Source organism: Sinohyriopsis cumingii, chromosome 19, assembly GCF_028554795.1.
Source record: "Sinohyriopsis cumingii isolate HCF-2022 chromosome 19, ASM2855479v2, whole genome shotgun sequence".
Taxonomy (NCBI): Eukaryota; Metazoa; Mollusca; class Bivalvia; order Unionida; family Unionidae; genus Sinohyriopsis; species Sinohyriopsis cumingii.
This window is the reverse complement of record NC_142979.1, coordinates 48,235,014-48,257,651: the sequence shown is the minus strand read 5'-3', so window position 1 is coordinate 48,257,651 and position 22,638 is coordinate 48,235,014. Positions and strand designations below refer to the sequence as shown.

The 22,638-nt window shown below is 38.3% G+C and overlaps 1 protein-coding gene across 1 annotated transcript in view; it reads left to right on the top strand.

Moving 5' to 3' along the window:
- Positions 1-14,509: 14,509 nt before the first annotated feature.
- The window catches only part of LOC149775657 (uncharacterized), a 64,056-nt gene continuing 55,927 nt past the window's right edge, over positions 14,510-22,638 (top strand). The window contains exon 1 of the mRNA XM_089944480.1: positions 14,510-14,600. The gene's annotated coding sequence lies outside the window, so the exon portion shown is untranslated. The remainder of the gene's footprint in view (positions 14,601-22,638) is intronic.

Sequence of the window (22,638 nt, the reverse complement as noted above, 5' to 3'; positions counted from 1 at the left end):
GTGAACGTCATCCTGTATGCAGAATTTGATAATACAATAGAAATCAACAGTTTGAGAGAAGTCATTCTAGATTACTAGAAACCATGGAAGACTGTTTTCCCTCTTTACCTAGTGGAGAAACTTTGGACATGAAATGTGAGGAGACTGTGGAAAAAGAAGAAGTGATCATGATGAAGTCGAGATGGCCAGAACAGGAAGCCCATTTAGTCTCCTGTTTTGCCAAACACTTGGTGGAAAAAATAACAGAATTGATCAAGAAAAATTGCTATGGATGTCAAAACGATCATCCCAGTCAAATTCAACACGATAAATGCCTGATGCTGAGTCAAGAAGAAAAATTGGACGAGTATCTGGACGATGCTTGGAATCTCATCTCGGACAAAGACGTGTTGCATCAGTGGTATAAAGACTTGCGTGAACATTCTTGTCCACCATTAACCACTCAAGAGATCCATCGTATCGAAGCTCTCCTGAATCAGAGTGAGGAAACAGAACGAATAACCGTTTATTCGTCAGACATTTTCAAGCAAAAAGTCAGGATCGAATTGACAACGTATTATTACCTGTGAAGAAGAAGAAAAAAACACACACAAATCAATGGATACCTGGGAACTTCATTACCTTTTGAACCACAGTTCGTATACGGCTTCTTGGAATCCTGTCGTCTGTGCTAAAGATGAACTCCCTCATCGCAAACCTAAAGACCATCAAGCTTACGTGATCAACACGGACGACAGTTATCTCCCAGGAACCCACTGGGTAGCCGTTTGCTTTCCTCAAGAAGGATGTGTGGAATATTTTGATTCGTACGGATTGCCCCCTTTGGAAGACGATATCATCGACTTTATGAGAAGAAATGCTGAGACAACCCGATTCAATAATGTGAAATTACAAGGCACAGATTCCTTGGTGTGTGGACAGTACTGTGTGTATTTTCTGCATCATCGCAGCCTGGACTATTCCTTAGAACATTTAGTGACTCATTTTGATCCTCGTTCTTCTACTAGAAACGATGTGAAAGTAGATCGATGGTTTTGTGACCATTATGCTTATCTTTTGTCTCAAGCTAGGAAACGTAGTGTCCATCAATGGCCTAATGATTTCCAGCAGTGGAAATCACAATTTCATTCACAACGTTGTCAGCCCTGTTTAAAGTAGACTGTATTTGATTGAAGAAAAAAATGTTTGTGATTTGAAAAAATTGTTTGATGTTATCATGTTGGATTATTGTTAAAAATGTTAGAGTTGTTGTTTAGTGTTAAGTGATTTTTGAATAAAAAATGTTGTGTTTGGAAAAAAATGCCTTTGTCTTTTGTTTAGCTATAAGAATGTTGGATTGATGCTCTTTGATTTCTTACTATCCCTCTCATCACACTCATTGAACGTTGCGGCTCGAAAACCGTGTGGGGGATGTTTTCCTTCACGTCCGCGCTTTGACTTTAAGAACCGGGGTTGTTTCCAGTCTAACCATCCATTGTCGACTCATCCTCCTAAGAAGATGTGCTCCAAACTAGCTAAGCTCAACGAAGCCTACGTGAATTTGCATAGGGTCAGACACAGTCTGATACCGAAGCCAGAAGAAATAGAGAATGTAAGAATGTTAAAAGTCACTGAAGACCTGATAGAAGAGCTCTTCAGAGAAGAAATGAACAGGGAAAAAGAAGAATGGACAGAGAAGTACAGACTTCAGAGACAGCAGCAGCAACAGCAACAACAACAACAACAGCAGCAGCAGCAACCTGAACCTGACAGAGGCTTTGTCGATTGCCGTATCGACACCAAAGAGTTCTTCTTCTCTTTCCGAAGAAGCAGACCTATTGCCAGAAAGTCTATAATCAGAGGACATCGCATTCTTAGAAACTAAAAAAGAATGCCATAGCAAACAAAAAAAAAAACAGCCCTTTTCAGGGCTACCCCAATACTCTAGAAAAGAAATAACGATCGATTTGCCAATGTGTGTAGGTAGAGTAGTGTGAAAATAAACACTAACTCTTTTTTTAAAAAATGTGAGGGTATGTGTTTGTGTGTTTGTGTTTGTAAGTGCTTAAGTAAGTTGGCATGGATAGTAGATTAAAATGATGTCTTTTTTTTTTTTTTTGGTGTTTGAGGTGTATATTTGGAGTTAGATTGGATTGCTTTGCGTATGTGGATAGTCTATTGAAGTGATTTATAAAAAATTTTAAAATAGTGATGGATAGCATAAAAAAGTGAGTGAGTGTTTCTTTTAGGTCCGCGCGTTGTTTCTTTTGGTCATGATCTAGGTACGATCAATTTTATGTTTTTTAGGGGGATGTTTTCCTTCACGTCCGCGCTTTCAGTATAAATTGAAACTCGCTGGGCAGTCTAGCTACCCTTGTTGATTGATCAACACTAGAAAAATGAGCAGCAGACTGACTAAATTGATGGAACTTCAGATGCATCTGGAGTATGCCAGATACCTACTGAACGAGCTGACTGCGGAGGCCCTTGTGGAAGAAGTGAGAATAGAACAGGAGGAGGAGGAGAGAAAAATGAAAGAAGAGAATGAAAGAAAGAGAGAGATCAGGTGTCACCCTATGATAAACCCTGTGTGCAAGGTGACACCTGAGGCAAGGACATCTCGCCAGCCTGTAGCTGAACCACAATCACAACGAAGACAAAGACAAAGAAGACAGAGGGAAGAAGAAGAAGTGTTCACTATTCCGCAAACGGAGTGGGATAGTGAAGCCACTCACCCCCCGTCTGCTCTTCAAACGAGTCATGTGAATTGGACTAATGATTGGAGTAGGCGTTGTGTCTGTGGTGCCAGACCGGGAAGGTGCCACCATTAGCCAGGTGCCTCTGAAGTTCCAAAAACAGTCCTTTTCAGGGCTACCCCAATACTCTAGAAAAGAAATAGCGATCCATTTGCCAATGTGTGTAGGTAGATTAGTGTGAATATAAACACTAACTCTTTATTGATAGTGGAAGTGTATGTGTTTGTGTGTTGTGTTTGTGTTTGAAACTGTTCAAGTAAGTTTGTGTGAATAGTAGTTTCTTTATTGTTTCTTAGCGTATGTGGAGAGTATAGTTTTGGTTTTATTATATGAAATGAGAAAGTAGGGGGATGTTTTCCTTCACGTCCGCGCGTTGTTGGGTCATGATCTAGGTAAGATCAATTTTATGTTTTGGGGGGATGTTTTCCTTCACGTCCGCGCTTTCACTATAAGAACCCACAGTATTCGTCGTTCAAACCATTCTACAAAGAAGATGGCTTCTAACCAAATGGACAAGATGCAAACATTGCAAGAGGTTTTAGACAATTTAGGAATGATGGAGCAGATGTTAATAAGACTGGTTGAAGACCACTATTCCTATAGTCACCATCGTGTAAAGATGGAAATTAATAACTTGAGAAAGGTAAAGGACAAGATAAGTGGAGTTATGAAAGAGATAAAGGAGGAGAAGGAGGATGAAGAGGAAAGGATAAGAATACGCAAATGGAACGAAAAAATTGAAAAAGAAGAAGAAAATGAGAAGAGGAAGAAAGAAGAGGAGGAAGAGAAGAAGAAAGAAGAGGAGGAGAAAAAAAAGAAAGAAAAGAAGAGAAAGAGTGTAGGAGAGAAAATAAGAAGTTGGTGGAGAAAAAGAAGAAATTAGAAGCTGAAGAAGAAGAAGAAGAAGAAAAACCAAAGGCCCTTTTCAGGGCCAGCCATATTTCTCGAAAAGAGATAGCCTTTCAATTGCCCACCCCTTTTTTTAATTTAAATTTAAATTTAAATTTTAAAAAAAATTAAAAAAAAAAAAAATCCCATATTCAATTCCCCTTGTCCCTAGACAAGCCCCAAACTCTATTCCCATGTTAATTTCCCTTGTCCCTAGACAGACCCAAACTCTATGTTAAATTCCCATTGTCCCTAAAGTGACCCACGATTTTTCTCCATGTTAAATTTCCATTGTTCCTAAAGTGACCCAGGGGTCTTTTTAATGCTAAGTCCCATTGTCCCTAAAGTGACCCACTTTACTACTAATACGGTTTGTGAAATGTTTGGGCACTCCCAAAAATTTTGAACTTTTTCTGTCAGGCTATGTCTTTGTGAACCAGTTACTTGTCGTAAATCTATTAGTTTACAATCTTGTCACTGCTTGGTATATTAGCGTTCTTTCGTTTATAGATTTCCTCCTTTTGTCCTTACATTTATATCTATATTTTATATGTAGCATGTACAGTTTAAACCTAATTGGCATATTTCTTTCCTTCCGATACTTTTATCCTGACTTCATATTCAGTTTGTATGGATTTACACATGGTATTCAAATCAGCTGAACCATTAAAGCATGCTGGCGTTGGACAAGACTTTTAAAAACATTGATCACATTTGTATCAACTGCTAGCGACGAAGGTGAGACCAACACCGAAGATAAACGAAACAATGGAAATATGGATATTTCGTTTCTTAACCACTTCTCCAATTTCCTTTTTTTTTTTTCTTTCTTTCTTTCTTTTTTGCTTGTTTTTGTTTTGTATATTTATGTGTTGGTTTGCTTATGTAGAAGGATGATATGTTATACATCTTAAGAGCTGTTTAAGAAGAGAAAAGGTGAAGGAAGAGTGGGGAAGATATTGTGGATTTTGTGTGATCGGTAGAGTATTCTAAATGTGCTAAGTAGAATGTGAGGAAATATAATTTTTCCATCTTTACGGCTGTGATTTTAACTTTCTTGCTGGCTAAGAGTTACGTAAATTTTATGACAGTTGACTGAAGGCTTTGTTAGAAACAGCGGGTGGCCGGCTGTGTTTTTAGTCGGCTAGTCGCTTGAAAGGGATTAAAATCATTGTGTCACTACGAGGCCAGATTTCTGCGTTCACAGGTACCTGTGAAAACGGGTTTGTGGCAAGACGCGAACATCAAACTAGGCGTACCGGACAATCGAAATTAGAGAAATTGAAAAACGTACCAGTATGAGGAGCTAATGTCTCAGACAGATAAGGGGACAGTGAAACATCTAGCCAGTACCTGGGTGAAATTAATCAGCGGTTCATCCTGGCCTTTTGAGAGGAGTGGAAAATATAATAATTATAAAAAAAGGAATTCCGGCGGATCGCAAGGGTCAACATGACGACCTGTGTCAAGAACGTTTGGCAGCATGTCAAGGCCGATCGGGTCATCAAGATACTAAAGTAACACAGGTTTTTCATCAGGAGGAAAAGCACTAGATAAAAGCATCCAGAAAACTGAGCAGAAAACAACCAAGCTAGTAGCAGAGGGAGGAATAAAGGTTAATAAGAAAAGAGCCCCAGTCCAGAATCAATCAACTGGGAAGGGGTCTGAAGACACAGCTTACATGGCCAAGGAATATTACAGAAATGGCATCTTCCCATTCTATTACATTGAATTCAATATGCAAAAGTCAAGGTTAAAACAGCCAAGTTCTTTGAAGAAGACTTCATGATGACCTGAAATTAAGAAATAAATTTTAGATGTTATTTGATACAATTATTCGATGTCGAATCGTATTGGAGTCAAATGCTTTTGCACTAGTAACTAGTAATAGAATGAACTGTCAGCTGGTTAAGTAATTATAAAACTTTATAACATATAACATGAACTTTTGCAAAACAAATACTGCAAATGACTTTTGTTCTAGTAATGGCTCATTTAAAATAAATAAAAAAGAATTCATGGGGAAAAGACCACTCAGAGCGAGAGACTCGTAAAATAGGAAAAGAAGAACTCAACTAGGAAAGAAATAGGAAACTTCAACAGGAAGCTCCCAGAGTACACGTGGAGACGGCACTAAACTCTCAAGGAGGGAAGGAGGAAGTGCGAGAATAGTACAAAGAGTAGCGGAATATAAGGGAGCAGGAGAAGGAAAATAGTAGGAGCGGCACAGGAAGAGGGCAGGGGGAAGGGTTAAGTAGAAAAGGAGATCTGATACAGATGAGTACAAGGGACTACTCACGAGACCCTATCACACCAGGACATTAATTCTCGTATGATGGAATAAAGAATGCATTTGTAACAGGCCAAATTAACGTGTTAATTTGTGAGTGGAGTGTAATTGTAAGATTTGTATCCAGAAATTGCTTGAATAGTTTATTTATTATTAGAATCGATTAAATTGTTATATATATATATATATATATATATATATATATATATATATATATATATATATATATATATATATATATATATATTACCTTGAGTTGTTCATGTATTTAGGCTGTCAAATTACTTACTGGGGGCTCGTGAGCCATTCAAAATTTAGTTGTCCACCTTTCTACCGTATCAGTCCTAATACTGTAGAGGCGTTGTGACGTAGAATGAAGTTCAAGTTTGCAATCTAGCTTCATCTCCAATCTTCGCATCATTTTCTCCGTGGACATATCCAACTGTGCCATTCGGGGTCTCAAATTCATTAGAACATTTTATTATTAGGACTTCTAATTTATAATTCTTGGATTATTCTTGGATTATTTTTGGATTTGATTCTTAAAACCGTAAGTTCTTTTCCTCATTTTTACTTTGTTTTTTTTTTTGGTAAATAAATTATTTGTTAAATTTTACAAAGCTTGTTGTTTTCACTTTTTTCGTGTTATGAGAGCCGAAACACGTAACACCATAAACATTTTCATCCCTATAATACACATCTTACTTAACCAAAGCTCCGATATGTTAACATGTCTTCACCTTTGCGCATCAAATCGATATTTCGTTGATTGGTACTAGCGACATGTATTTGATTTCACGAATTGTCTCCCTTTAATATGCAATGCTAACGATCTAATAGCGCGTGACAGGGGTACATTGTAAAATAATGGATGCATCTGACTTCAGAAGGATACTTTGTAAGTTCAGTATCGAAAGCCTGACTACATACCAGAAAGATGCCAGTAAACGTGTATTTGAGGGGAAAATGTATTTGTCCAAACACGGACCGGTAGCGGAAAATCGCTTATTTATGAGTCATTTCCAGTTGTATGTACTCCTTGTTTCGATCATTGAGGAGCAGTGTTCAAATTTGAACAACTTGAATTCGATTTTATGCGGTGGCTTGCCAATGTATCCAGTGATATGCATTGACCGGAAGCACATAAATATATGATCGATCCGTCAAGGTGTAAATAGGTTAACCTATCGAATCCTTGGCTAGCAAAGATGTACACAGTACAGTACGCCCATTCCCATATTAAAGCTATGGATCCATTTAAAATAAGATTTCCTATTGTAATCTAAGTACCTTCAGCACGTTAACTTAGGCGAGCCTATGGAATTATCATATGTCCCCAAGTGCCATGTACAACCACTAGAATGTCTTTTAACATATGAAATAGGCTCTATAATGTCTTTTAATATATGAAATAGGCAATCAACACTTTTATTAGTTTTAACACAACTAGCTTTGACACATCTTTATCCCGTCCAAACTTGTAAATGAATAGTGTAGCATGCAACCAGGTCTAGATCTTACAATGGGCTCTCTAACCTAACTTCTAGATTTTCTCAGATCTTTCTATCCCCCCCCCCATAACTGTTCCTGACAGTGACATATTACAATCTTTTCCAAGATCACAAGGTCATTAACCTTACATCTGAAACCTATAGCAATAACACTGCCTAAAGAACACGCACCAGCCAGCCGCTGTCCTTATCAGATCGTCTCTCCATTTTACGGCACCATTAGACTAATACACCGACCTAGTGTGACCTCTATCATTTAACAGGCTAGCTTTGGGAACTATTTACAAAGTCAGCAAAGATACCTTGCTACAAATTACCCATGCCTCCGATTAAGTGTGTCCTCACACTAAAACCGCGATATGTTTATTTATTTATTTTTTTAAGCTTCAAAATATATTCAATAAGACTAGACATTATAAAAGAAAAATCGTTGCGATTAAAGTTCTTTTTGTTTAGCATAGGCAGGCTCTATTGCATAATTCAAGAGTTCTAAATGTATAGTCACACCGTATATCCAGCCGAATATTTCAGATAAGTCCTATTTTAACTTATTGGTATTACCTTTGAGCACGTTTTTACTTTTTAAATTTCCACAACTTAAGTTTATAGTAACTCATACGAATTATGGAATTAAATTTTCTATCTAAAACGTATATTCTTTCCACCAGCTCGGGCGTCGCCTTTGGCGTCCACTCTGGGTCGTTGGTAAAGGGTGTTCCGAGGTGGTACTTTCCATAGGGTACGGCCAATGTACATCCTTATTTCTGGATGTATCATCGAGATTAGTGTAGCTAGCATAGTCATGCTCATCGATATCATCATCACTTTGACGCACATCCCCATTATCGTTGTTATCTCGGACTTTACAGGATTTAATCCTGTCCACGTGAATCACTTGCGATTTGCCCCTATATCCACACTTCACGCGGTATGTCACATCACTGAGGTTTTTAACAACTTGAAATGGTCCCTTCCACCAAGTCTCAGTTTACTGGAAAGTCCTGTTTTTCTTTGTGGAGTGTAAACCCAAACCAAATCACCTGGTTTGAACTGTTCCCATTTCAATCGACTGTCGTAGAATCTCTTCTGGCGTAACATACTTTGGTTAAGGTGGTTCCTTGCAAATTGATGAGCTAAACGCATCGTTTCCGAAAGGTTTTCAACCCAAGTATTTCGAGAATATGTATCTGGTGGCCGCCCAAATTGACTATCGAGTGGAACGGTCACTTCCCTACCAAACATCAAGAAATTTGGATTGAAATTTGTAGACTCCTGGACAGATGCGCGATTCGCCATTGTTAAATATGGCAAGTGTTCATCCCAGTTATCCTGATGTTCATTTACATATGCAGAAAGCGTCACAGCGAGCGTTCTGTTGAACCTTTCAACTATTCCATCGCTCTGTGGGTGGTAAGCAGTTGTCCTTGTCTTTTCGATACCCAGTAATCTGCACATTTCCTGGAAAATTTCAGATTCAAATTGTGTCCCTTTATCCGAATGAATTTGACGGGGCACTCCAAATCTGCAGATTATCTCTTCAACAAGTACACTAGCTATTGATATGGCATCCTGAATAGGCAGTGCAAATGCCTCTGTCCATTTAGTAAAATAGTCTCCAATTACCAGAATATATTTATTCCCAAGTGAAGTTTCTGGCAATGGTCCCATAATATCCAATGTTATTCTATCCATCGGACTTCCTGATTTGCAGAGTTGCATCGGGGCTCTTCTCTTCTTGCCTGGGGACGTTTTTCTTGCACATACTTCACATGTACTACAACAGTCCCTAACATCATGTTGTAGTCCAACCCAATAATATCCTTGCCTGATTTTATTAAGGGTTTTTGAAATCCCTAGGTGGCCTCCAGTTTTACTATCATGAGAAAATTTAATACACTTTAGCTTGATGACGTCCCGCTTTACCATCACACGTTTGGTATCTCCGGCACAATAATCCATTGTGAAATTCAAGTTGGTCCCATTGAGCCCATAAACTTTTAACTTCATTGCTTTGGCCTGATACTTCATTACAACATGGCCTTACGCCACCAGTCACCCACTATCTAACTATGGATAGGTCATTATCGGCGTGCTGAGATTCCAGCAGCTTTGGTGCCATATCTGCCGATGTATACGTACCGTTATTATGAGTTCTGGAACATAACGTACTTAAAACAACTGTTTGTAGTGCGTTTTTCTCGTCGTCGTTTCCAATGTTTGCAACATGCGTTTGTCTCCCCGTATTGTCGGCATGGCTTTCTTGATAATGCATCCGCATTTCCATGACGCAGTCCTGGTCGGTGTAGGATTTCAAAGTCATACTAAGCCAGCATCTCAAGCCATCTAGCCAGTTGACCTTCTGGGTCCTTTAACGTCATAAGCCAACGCAATGCATTGTGATCAGTCCGAATGAGAAATCGTTTCCCATACAAGTATGGCTTGAAATGTTTCACAAAGTACACTATAGCAAGTAATTCTTCCCGTGTCACGCAATGGGATCGCTCTGATTTTGACAGTGTCCTACTTCCATACGCTACGACTTTTTCGCGACCATCGTGAACCTGGGAAATTACTGCACCGATTCCATTTTCACTAGCATCAGTATCCAAAATGAATTGTTTTGAAATGTCAGGGTATGTGAGTATTGGTACTGTTGTTAACTTAGCTTTTAGCATTTCAAACGCTTCTCCGCACTCCTTAGTCCATTTAAACGGCCTTCCTGACTCTCTCAGTTTATGTAAACAACTAGCGATTGACGAAAAGTCTTTTATGAATCTCATAAGGTAGGAACAAAGCCCCAGGAAGCTGCGAAGCTCCTTCACATTCGTTGGCATAGTCCAAGATTTCACCGCCTCGATTTTTTCAGGGTCGGTTTTAATTCCCTCTTCAGACACGATATGCCCCAAGAATGCCACTTCGTGTGCAAACAAGTGACACTTGGAGGGTTTAAGTTTAAGGCCCGCTGGTTGCAATCGAGTGAAAACTTCCTGTAGACGGCTTAGCTCCTCGTCGAAAGTTTTGCAGAAAATAATTATGTCATCCAGATATATCAGACACTTTTTCCATTGTAAGCCTGCTAAAATAGTCTCCATCAGCCTTTCGAAAGTGGAACCTGAATTGCATAATCCAAAAGGCATTACACGAAACTGATATAAGCCATTTGGTGTTATAAAAGCTGTTTTGGGTTTATCTTGCTCTTCCATTTATACTTGCCAATATCCACTCATTAAATCAAGGATAGAAAACCACGATACACCTGAAAGTCGATCCAATGAGTCGTCTATACATGGTAGAGGATACGCGTCCTTCACAGTCAATTGATTGACTGCTGTATAGTCGACACAAAAACGAATCGTTCCATCCTTCTTACGCACCAACACTATAGGCGAAGCCCAGGGGCTTAATGATGGCTCTATAATGCCTTGAGTTAACACACTCTCAACATGGTCTTCAGTTTCATCTCTTGAGTGAATCGGAATTCTACGTAGCGGTTGTTTTGCTGGTCTTGCGTCCCCTGTATTTATCTTGTGACGTATTTGATTGGTTCTGCCAAGATCATCTTTTGATTTAGCAAATAAACCCGAGAACGTACATACAAGTTGGTCAACTTTCTTGCATTGGGCCAATGTAAGACCCTTTTTCGTTTCTTGAGATAACTTTTTCAGGTGTTCAGGCATTTGGAAGGTTTCCACTTGAGCCAATAATTCTCCAGAAACATCACCAACATCATCGTCATCCACCGGTACATAAAGACCCATAATAGTTCCAGCATGGACACTTTTGTTTCGTCGGTAACGTTCATGACCCTTAGAGGAATGACATCGTCGGATGTAGCCCTAATAAGTACTTTTCCTACTAGAAGTTGCTTATTTTCAACAAATCGTCCCTCTGGTTCCACAACCCCGATCGAACCGAACGCGTGGTTATCCCCTTCTGTTTGTAATTTGCAAGGAATGTTCATTTCGTGCCTTGCAGGGATCGATATTGTCTCTGATAACACAACTCTAGCGCACTCCATCGAAATTGATTTGATCACATCGTATGATAAAATGGCGTTCCCAATTGTTAAAATGTGATTCACAAAATCAATTTTGCTTCCTACTTTTTCTAAGAAATCCAATCCTAACACTCCTGCTGTCAAGCCCATCGTTGCAACGATAACGCAATGCACGTGACGTTTCCCTCCGAACGACAAGGTAAACTTTCTTTTCCCGACTACTTCTAGCGGTTTCCCATCTGCACACAGAATTTTCCCAGTAACCTCATGTAACCGAGGTCGATATTCCGGCGCCCTCCTCTCAAAGACACCCTTTGCTATCATGGTAACCGTAGCACCTGTGGCTATTAAGAAGTTGACACCCATTCCGTGTACAGATCCCGGAAGGTACATCACAGCATCTTTCATCGTTGCCTATCTAGTTATATTCCAAGGCCTGGAATCACAGTCCAAGCCCTGGCACTTGGGGTGGGCCCATCCCAGTTTTCCGTCAGTTTGGGCTTGTTTTTTGGACAGTCTCTTTTGAAATGCTCTATTTCTGCACACTTGTAACAAGATCTTGCCTTCGTTACGTTTTCCCTTGCAGATTTTGCTTTCAAATCATTTAATAATGTCTTGAGTTCCGCAACTTCTTTCTTAAGTTCCTGGATATCACTTAATCCTGCATCAGACATTGTAACGATTCGTGCATATCTTCCCAAATCCTTTCGCTGAAGTTCGGCTCTATTAAAGGCTTCGAGTTCTACTCCAATCTGAATGGCTTCATCAAAGGGTTTTAGGGCGTGCCTGTTGTATTCTTAACCTGAGTTCGCTGTCAGTTAAAGAATCGATAAATTGCTCCTTCGACAGTGTTTTGAGTAATTCTTCTGGCGCCTTTGGATATGCTTGGGAGGCGAGTCGGCGTATCGCTTATCCCAATTCTGGAAGTGTTTCATGTTCCCTTCTAAGGCGGCTTTTTAGTTGTACTCCGTAAATTTCCGTTTGGTTTTTTGGCGCGAACCTTCTTTCTAGTGAATCCATGAGCCTGTCATAATCTGGAGTTCCAGATCCCAGTAGCTGTTGGGCCTGACCCCTGAGACTCACTGCTAGATAAAGCCCTTTCTCTTCTTGAGTCCATTTGTTTATCCCGGCACACGTACTAAAATGTGCTTGAAAGTCCATCATTGGTGTGGAACCGTCGAACGTTTGTGGCGTTACAAGTGGTTGTTTCAGTTTATTTTGTTCCGAAAATTCTAATCTTCTTTAGGGTGCTTGATTTCTTTCCCGGGGCCTCGATGGCGTTATTTGATGTTCAATTCCGATAGTCCTACGTGTACTTTCTTCTATTTCACGTTCCAGTTGCCGAATTTCATGATTAATTCTTTCTTGTGTATCCATCATTGACAAAACTGTCTGTGATTGCGCCATTTTCATTTATTTTTAAGATTTTCCAGGGTTTGCAGCTACTTTACGAAAAAATAATCCCACCGCTGCCACCAAATTGTGTAGCATGCAACCCGGTCTAGATCTTACAACGGACTCTCTTAATACTAACCTAATTTCTAGATTTTCTCAGATCTTTCTATCCCCCCCCCCCCCAACTGTTCCTGACAGTGACATATTACAATCTTTTCCAAGGTCACAAGGTCATTAACCTTACATCTGAAACCTATAACAATATCACTGCCAAAAGAACACGCACCAACCAGCCTCTGTCCTTATCAGATCGTCTCTCCATTTTACGGCACCATTAGACAAACACACTCACCTAGTGTGACCTCTATCACTTAACAGGCTAGCTTTGGGAACTATTTACAAAGTCAGCAAAGATACCTTGCTACAATAGACATTATTGCTTGATAACAACCTCGCTGCATTTGTATTAAACTTACGAAATGTGTGCACCACCTGTCTAACAGCTCTTAAACTTATCACAGTATAGCTTGGTGCCATTATATATGATCTTTATAAATATTATTTGTTTTCGCAGTACATGCGCTTAGTCCCCAGCATCCTTGCTCGAGTTGGTAAGTACAGATGGGTATGAAGTTAAACCTTGCTCGAGTTGGTAGGTACAGATGGGTGTGAAGTTAAACATTGCTCGAGTTGGTAGGTACAGATGGGTGTGAAGTTAAACCTTGCTCGAGTTGGTAGGTACAGATGGGTGTGAAGCTAAACCTTGCTCGAGTTGGTAGGTACAGATGGGTGTGAAGTTAAACCTTCACGGAGTGACCATTTATTATGTACGTGAACAGAGCGTGGTAATTTGCATTATACAAATGTGATAAATCGGTGGACAGAGATGGAACTATTACTCATCAGTGTAGCATTTGTTTCTTTTTAATTATGAGCGGGCCATTTCCCAGGCAGAAATATATTTCATTAATTGCAATGTCACAAGTGTTCTAGACTTTTTATCTGTCAGCCACTTTCTCGTGTAATTATTATTATCAGCTGAACTTTACTAAGTGACATACATTTTATTTTGCTGTTTGATAAACAGTAAGTCCATTTTGTATAATGTGTATCTTAGAGATCTACCGAATTCTAGTAGTATGTGGTCTCACATTGTTTTTATTCTCTATAGTAAAGGAACATCTTTCATCCATCTGCAATACCCAATAGTTTGGTAGAAAATGTAATTGTCGTTTAAAACGAATTTTTAAATCGTTGCGTGGATGGCAAAATTAGATGACGTTTATGAATAAACTGATGACATATGAATAATATAATTATACATTCGGACACCAACATTGGAATACGTGTCAAGGGCTGCATACCACACGGTACAAAACAATGTCAATCGAAGAAGAAAAAAATCTTACAACCCAAATGATATACACGTTTATCAAAGTGCTAAAGATACTGTATTTCTGTATAAAAAAATAATGCAATTAAAGACCTCTAAAAGTAGGATACACAACCACAGAACCAGACTCTAGCTATAATTTACAAGTAAAGAAAAGAAAAAAGAAAGAAAAGAAAGAAAGAAAAAAGAAAAAAAAACACCGCGAACACTTGTCGCTTCTTTCGCCTTTTCTCGGTGATTGGGGCATAATGCGTTGTGCATTATACTTTCCGTTGACTCTTCGTTCAAGAAAATAAAAAAGACTTAATTAAATTGGCGCTAACGGTTCTTAAATTTATGCTGGATTTCTGAGAAGGGAAATAATTTAGGACGATTTCAGTTGACTAATCAGGTAATTGGAAACCAGTTCAGCTTAAAGGTCTCGATTTACTGTGTAGGCGTTTTTGTTTTTATAAACCTATCACTGTGTTGTATATTACCGTCATCTATAAACTTCGTACTGCATTTTCGATATGTTCTTCCTTGATAAGAACTTCATCATAGAACGTGTCTGTGGACAGTTCCAATATTTGCTCATCAGTACCATAAGAGACTGCATCATCTGCGATCTGAAATATGCTATCGTACATTCCCTCATTAACGCCCTCGTCTTTTTTTAATGAACATAAAACTTAAAAGCTGCTTCGCTAGACCTGTACTTTCCAATACCTTAATTCTTCAGACCCTAAGCAAATATTATGATGTCCTTCCCCCTTGTGAAAATAAAAAAAGAATATTAAAGGTAAAAAGAAGGAAAATATCAGTATTGCCATCATTCCAAATCAAAATAATCTTGCATGCAGATTGAAATAGTCATATATAATTCATTTTTATTATCAACAATTCATTTTAATTTTTCTGGTGCCCCTGTTGGGTTGGTGCCATAAGTATGTGCTTAGCATGCTTAATGAGTAATCCGGCCCTTGGGGATCATGGTGGGCTTCGCCAGTGTGCAAATTGCAAATTTTCCTTTTTGCCAGTAAAAGAATATACAATCAGTATATATTTTTGGTGACAAAATTCTTTGGCTGTTTCAACTTGTATACACAGTTTTGGGCTTGGATTGAAGAAATTCAAAGACACTATGACAGGATGCCACAATCTTTGATATAAAATGCACAAGAATCTATCTTTTGTCACATGAACAAATCCTTTGCTCATATTAACAAAGACAGCTTAACAGTGCATTGTTACATCATAATCCATATATGCTGGCATCTTGCCTGAGTACCATATGTTGGGATACAGTGAAATAGTCATGCCACCGTATTAGCAGCAATCGATCAATTTCCAAAGCTGGGAACAGGAATGGCTACAATCGACCAAAGGATGTTTTATTTTTTAATAACTGTATCCAGAAAAATAGTTTTGCTGAAACATCAAGAAAACTGATCAACTTTGAAGCATTGATTGTTCTGTATAAATACTAAGCAAATGAAGAAAAAAATGTCAGTCTTAATCAGTGTTCTACAATCATTTGATGTTACCACTGCACTAACAAACTGGCATTTGCTTGGTCCTCCAAAGCTGGCATTTAGCAGTGACTTTAATAACAAATGCACTCTTCATCAAAGCAAGCCAACTACAATCTTCAATAAAAACAAAGCACGTTTCATCAAAGTAAGTCAGCACCAAACTTATATAAAAAGCGATGGAATCAGACAAATTATAGCATTTTCCATGGTGATTGGAACACTATTATTGTGCAGTGAAAGTTTCCTTTTTGCAGTAAAATGTTTATGCTTATGATTGCTATCAATGGTTATATAACACACAAGTTAAATTTCAAATCTTTTGAAGCCATATATGTCTGTTTCTCAGGTTAATACACTTTGGGACATCTTGCGAAGATGTTTGTTAAACTTTTTCAATTGTTAACATGTTTTCTATTCCCTATGAATAGTCTTATCTCCTTGGTAGCCTCAGCAAGATGATAGCTGTCTCCAGATGACCAAACTCTTGGTCAATTTAAGTGCATTTACATGTTGCATGCAAACAACTATACAACCGTGTGCTACTGTAATAAATATCTTAGTGAATTGTTTAGTGACATGTTTGTTGACAATGGATAATGATCAGATGAGGACTAACACACACACAAACACACGCACATATGTTTGTGTGTGTTTATTCTATTTACTGATGAAAAGTCATTTATTACAAATTTCACTTGTATACAAAATGTTGAAATTTGTTGCCCCCCCCCCCCCCCAATTTACCACAACATCCACTTTAGGTGGCGCTCACCAGATAATATGTACTTTTGAGAGAGTGACGTATGTAAGGTGAAGTAGTTCACATTTAAAACATGCACAGTGGAGAGAATGTTTGCATACCTCTATGCTACATTAATGTAATGTGGATGATATTTCTTTTGGATATTGTACTTTTGGAAATTTTACATGATTTAAGCACACTGCTAACTAAAATGACTGCTCCCTTGTGTTAAAAAATCAGTCTGAATTAGTCTAAAGTACACTATACATAGCAGCTATTCAAATAGGGAAAATGAATTTTGCCAGACTAGACAATACCAGCTTCTGAAAGTGCAATGAATGAATTACCAAATATATAAAATGTAAAAAAAGTTATCGGCTCTTTTTTATACAATTGACCTCTGAAGTTCAGGAAGTGAAAATGACCAAGTAGAGCTAGCACTTTTTTGAAAGGTGCACATTTGAAGTAAGGCCAAGCTGTATACTCTATAACCCATAGTACACCCATCAATCATACACCAAAATAAAGGGAATTAAAGGTTCTTTGCATTATACCTAAGATACACAAGGTCTTTTTTATATAGCCAGTATAACCAGTGAGGAAAGCCGGGGACATTCTTTTTCTTTAAAATCCTAACCCTATGCAAAATGCGAAACTGTATAGCGCCACCTTAGTTGACTTTATTACTTTGGTCCCAGGGATATTGAGATGAATGGGTAGTACAGTATTATGAAAAATTGTAACATTTTAAAAAAGTTGGCAACAAAATATTAAGGTTGTCCATAGCTTTTCTTAAACCAGCACCATCCCTGGGCCCTGTATGGATGTATTATGTATACACCACTCCCTTGATAACTCGTGCACATCGGGGTCCAGAAACATCGACCGCACTATAAGTGAGGCGCGAGTTATCGAGGGACCTATAAAATAAGCCCAAAACCAATAAAGTGATCGACAACGACATAAAGGAAAAAGGGGGGGGGGGGTAAGGCAGATTATATTAGATTTTCCGAGCAAGTAATCACTGCCATTATCCACAAGCTAACGTATGATGATGAAAACAAAATAGTTTCTGTTTTGAAGCTTAACAATCGATTTGTAAATAGTAATTTGTGTTTTATGAAGAGAAATCATTGAAAAGCACTTTCTAATTTAAACCACAAAATGAAGATTTTAACTGCCATGTTATTATGACATAATTCAGTTAAGAAAACACAAACAGATATATATATATATCAGCTGTCACTTCTCTCTACTTGTCTAAAAGGAAAAGTCACTTCTCCCTGAAATTCAGGTCTAGTTTGACCTCTGTAATATTATTAATAGTAAATGCAAGCTTTTCATTTTCAATAATATCCTTTTGGAAGTGAGGGAATACCAATTTTATGCTAGGGAATTGCAGATATTGGTTGTGAGTTGTGAGTTCCAAGAGTGAAGAGTCCAGGACTCCTCATTTTGAGTTCCCCATGTGTATTTTCACAGAACCTCCAGTGCACAGTTAACACCAACTGTATGAAATATACATTTTGCTTTTGATTTTTTTAAAAATCATAGCTTTAGCAATTTTTCATTCATATCACCATGATGTCTGCAGTGTGGCAGTTTATAGTAATGTCTAACACTGGGGCATCTTGCTGCGGACATGACACATCATGTCCCACCTAATTACATTATCCTGACACCAGGTTGACCACTCCTAACACTAACATCTTAATTTATTTATCATGTGCAGTGCATGCTCAGCCATTTAACAGCATCATCATCAGCAAGGTGTAGAGCCTGCATTCAGCTAGGAAACTTTGTCAGTGGATAGTTGTTCATGTGTGAAATGGTCTTAAGAGCTCCACAAAAACAGGAATAGTCAGTGGCCTTGCCCCATCGGTTAAGGTTGACTGCACAACGACCCTATCCTGTCTGGAAGTGGTTCAGTGTGGTCCACAGATGATGTGGAAGGTTGAAGTCATTAGGGTAGACAGATGTCTCAGCTACAAGGGGGTGGTTTACAACATCCTGACACTCCATGCTGAGCTTAAACTGGTGGTTGCTGAACAGTGCCAAGTCTTAGAATCATGTTCCAGCATAACCTCTTAATGCTGAATGCTTAGTGATGCAGCTGTCAGTACCATTTTTATATCTGTGTTATGACTCAACCATGATTCAAACCCGTGATTGCCCATATTCAAGTTGGATGCTCTAACCACATATCTGACCTTTTACTAAGTATTACTTTGGTATCAAAACGATCTTTTGTTAAGGTTGACTGCACAACGACCCTATCCTGTCTGGAAGTGGTTCAGTGTGGTCCACAGATGATGTGGAAGGTTGAAGTCATTAGGGTAGACAGATGTCTCAGCTACAAGGGGGTGGTTTACAACATCCTGACACTCCATGCTGAGCTTAAACTGGTGGTTGCTGAACAGTGCCAAGTCTTAGAATCATGTTCCAGCATAACCTCTTAATGCTGAATGCTTAGTGATGCAGCTGTCAGTACCATTTTTATATCTGTGTTATGACTCAACCATGATTCAAACCTGTGATTTCCCATATTCAAGTTGGATGCTCTAACCACATATCTGACCTTTTACTAAATATTACTTTGGTATCAAAACGATCTTTTGTTTTGATGCATATGTTCCATCATTAACTGCAAAGACAAGACCTTGAAAGGTTTTGAAACTACAAAGTGGAGAAGCACATACTTTTCTAGACATTTTGATACACCGTTTGAATCCATTTTAAGTTGGATGGAAAATGGATGATACATGTTTAGCCAGATATTTTGCACCACAGTAAGGCTCCCCTTATGGCCAAGTGGGCTAAAATAATCGCCTTTACCAATCACTGCAACCTCACCTCTTTCTACATGGGTTTGGGCGATGGGCTCAGCCAATGTATGTGAGAAAACTTGCCAATAAACTTCTTGTGTGTCATTGGTTATTCCTAGGGTTAACTACGGTAGATACAGTGCACTACAATATCTATAGAACATGTTTAGCTAGATACACTGACCCACAGTAAGGGTCATCTGGTGGCCAAGTGGTCTAAAACACTTACCTTTACCGATCACTGCCATCTCACCTCAGTCCATATGGGTTCGAGCCTTGGGCTTGGCCAATATGAGTATGTGAAAAAACATGCCAATAACTTGCTATGGGTCAGTGGTTATTCCTAAGGTTCTTCCTTGACCAGTTATACATCCGCTGTGTACAGCCTATCATGTGCTGAAAAAGGCATTAAACCCAGAACAATAACAACAGCACTACAATACATGTATTTTGATGTCATATTTAAATACACTGCATCACAAAATCTAGATGTGTAGCCAGATACATAGCACCACAATATCTACAGGGCATGTTCAGCCAGATACATAAAACCACAATATCTCCATGACATGTTTAGCCAGATACAATGTACCACAACATCTACATGACATGACATTTAGACAGATACACTGCACTACAGTATCTCCATGACATGTTTAGCCAGATATATTGTACCACAATATCTTCATGACATGTTTGGCCAGACACATTGCACCTCGGTATCTGCATGAAATGTTTAGCTAGACAGGCTGCACCACAGTACATGTATCTATGTGACATATTAAGCCAGACACATTGTACCACAATATCTACATGACATGTTTAGCCATATACTGCACCCAGATATCTACAAAGACATGTTTAGCTAGACAGACTGCACCACAATATCTACACGACATGTTAGCCAGATACACTGCACAACAATATCTGCAAGGCATGTTTAGCTGGATACACTGTACCACAGTATCTACATGACATGTGTAGACAGATATATTCTAGTTATCAGCTGTGCTTTGTATAAGCTGTAACCCAATGTATAGTGGTTTGGGAAAAACTTTAAATGTTGGAACAGATTGGTTTTAATGTAAAACAATCAGATTCTGTGCTGTGCAAAACATGCTTCAGCTACATAGTAAAGAAGAAATAAGTATTCCTTTTCAACTTGTGATAAATAATGTATATATTGTAGATTGTAGAGAAGATAGATAGAGAGGGAGATAATACTGTATTATCATTTATTTCCATGATTATCAATGTTTGTGTTTTGGGGATATTTTTATGGGTACTTAAATTTGTTGGTTTGCCTTACAAAAAAAAATTACTATGCTCTTATTGATTAAAATAACACTACCACAAAAATGAGCACAAATTAAACGCCTTTCAGGATCAGTACCTTACACCTTGTTTTCTCTCAAGTGCTTGACATCAAATGGAGATGATGCAGCCAACAGCACCAAGCCACAAAGCTGTTGAAACACATCTATATGATCTTTTATTTGAACCACTGTCCATGAAGGTTGCACCATCTGTACAGAGTGACAGTCATGTTGGATAATGTCATCATTCCATATGTGAACCTTAAATAGGACCAGCTGTGCCTTGCTCAGTGTAATAAGCATTTGAGGAAAATGGCCCATGATAAAATGTCACATAAAATTTTAAACAGGAAGATTTGCTTTTTAATTATTAGTATACAGTTTTGCAGTTATCATTGCTTTATGTAGATTATTCTTTCAGATGAATCATGACTATGGTTCAATCTTAAACTAAAGAGACTTGCAAATAATAAAGGAGGTGTACATTTGTCATACAGATAATTTCAACTGTAGTCAGATAGCTTTCCCTAGGCATAGTCATAGGTATTCTATTTGGAGAATATAGCATTGGTTCTAGGCTATCTTGTCTGGTTCCAGGGTTATCCTACTTGAAGAGTATAGCAATGGTTCTAGGCTTTCTGGTTCCAGAGGTATCTTTCTTGGAGAGTATAGCAATGGTTCTAGGCTGTCTTGTCTGGTTCCAGAGGTATCCTACATGGAGAGTATAGCATTGGTTCTAGGATGTCTTTTCTGGTTTGAGGTATCCTGCATGGAGAATATAGCATTGGTTCTAGGTTTGTCTTCTCTGGTTTGAGGTATACTACATGGAGAGTACAGCCTAGGTCCTACATAGGTCATTTTATCTTGTTCCAGACGTGTCCTGTTTGCAGAGTATAGATAAGGTCCTAGACCATCATATTTGATTTCAAATGTACGGACTTTCCTTATCATCTGGAGCCTGGTGATTTACCTGGCAATCTTTACTTACACCTGTCTGCTTTACAAAATCCTGTATCCCTATTGGAGGAGATCCCCAAAACCCCTCACTTACTTTGGCAACTTATCTTCCTACTCTAATGGAAAGCACTGATGCATCCTACTTCGATAGTGCAGCCAAGGTCCTAGGCTGTCTTATCTGGTTCCAGAAGTGTACTACTTTGATAGTGTTGCCAAGGTCCTAGATTGTCTTATTTGGTTCCAGGCATTATTTTCCAACTTACTGAAATATGAGTATACAGACAGTTAAATGTCATATTTTATGAACACAGTAGATGCACCTTATTGTTACCAGCTGATCGCTAATCAGTAAAGAATGAATGAGGCCATGTAATGGAAGAGGAAAAAATTCATATGACCTGTACCATACAAAAGTGAAATCAGATCTACCAAATTAAATTATTCCATCAGAGCTTTGTTATATAACCATTATGAAAATACATGCAAAGCTTTTCCTAGTTTCCTTACAAAATTCCAAGATTAAAAAATTAAACAATTTATGTTCAATATTATTTTCTTATGTTATATCTGTATGAACAAACATGACAGATGAATCTTGATGAATATAAAAAAAGAAGGATCAATAGGATGAAAATGACATGCAGAAAAAAATCATTTCCTATCGTTAGCTATTCTTGTTATATTAGTTTATCATTTTGTGATGGGCCTAAATTCCTATTTCCACGAGGCAAATGTTTGGTACTTTATGTTGTTCATTAAATATAATCATTTTAATTGTGTTCACTGATTTTGATTTGTCTGGTTTTTATAAATACATTTCATACCATGAGATAAAACTAAGCATTGCTTGGGGTTTTTTTTGCGTAAACAAAAATATGTATTTAGTCAAGGCTATCCTGTAAATTGATAGTTTTGCCTTGACAGCTTAAGGACAGAATTGACAGCTGGGTAACAGTTTGCCATTAGAACAGGTACCTTTCTGGTCATGATTCTAGCCTGCTAACCACCAACTCAAAATAAGTCCAGTAAAATAATTGTAGGATTTCCCAGTATGTCTCAATGAATATTTATAGTT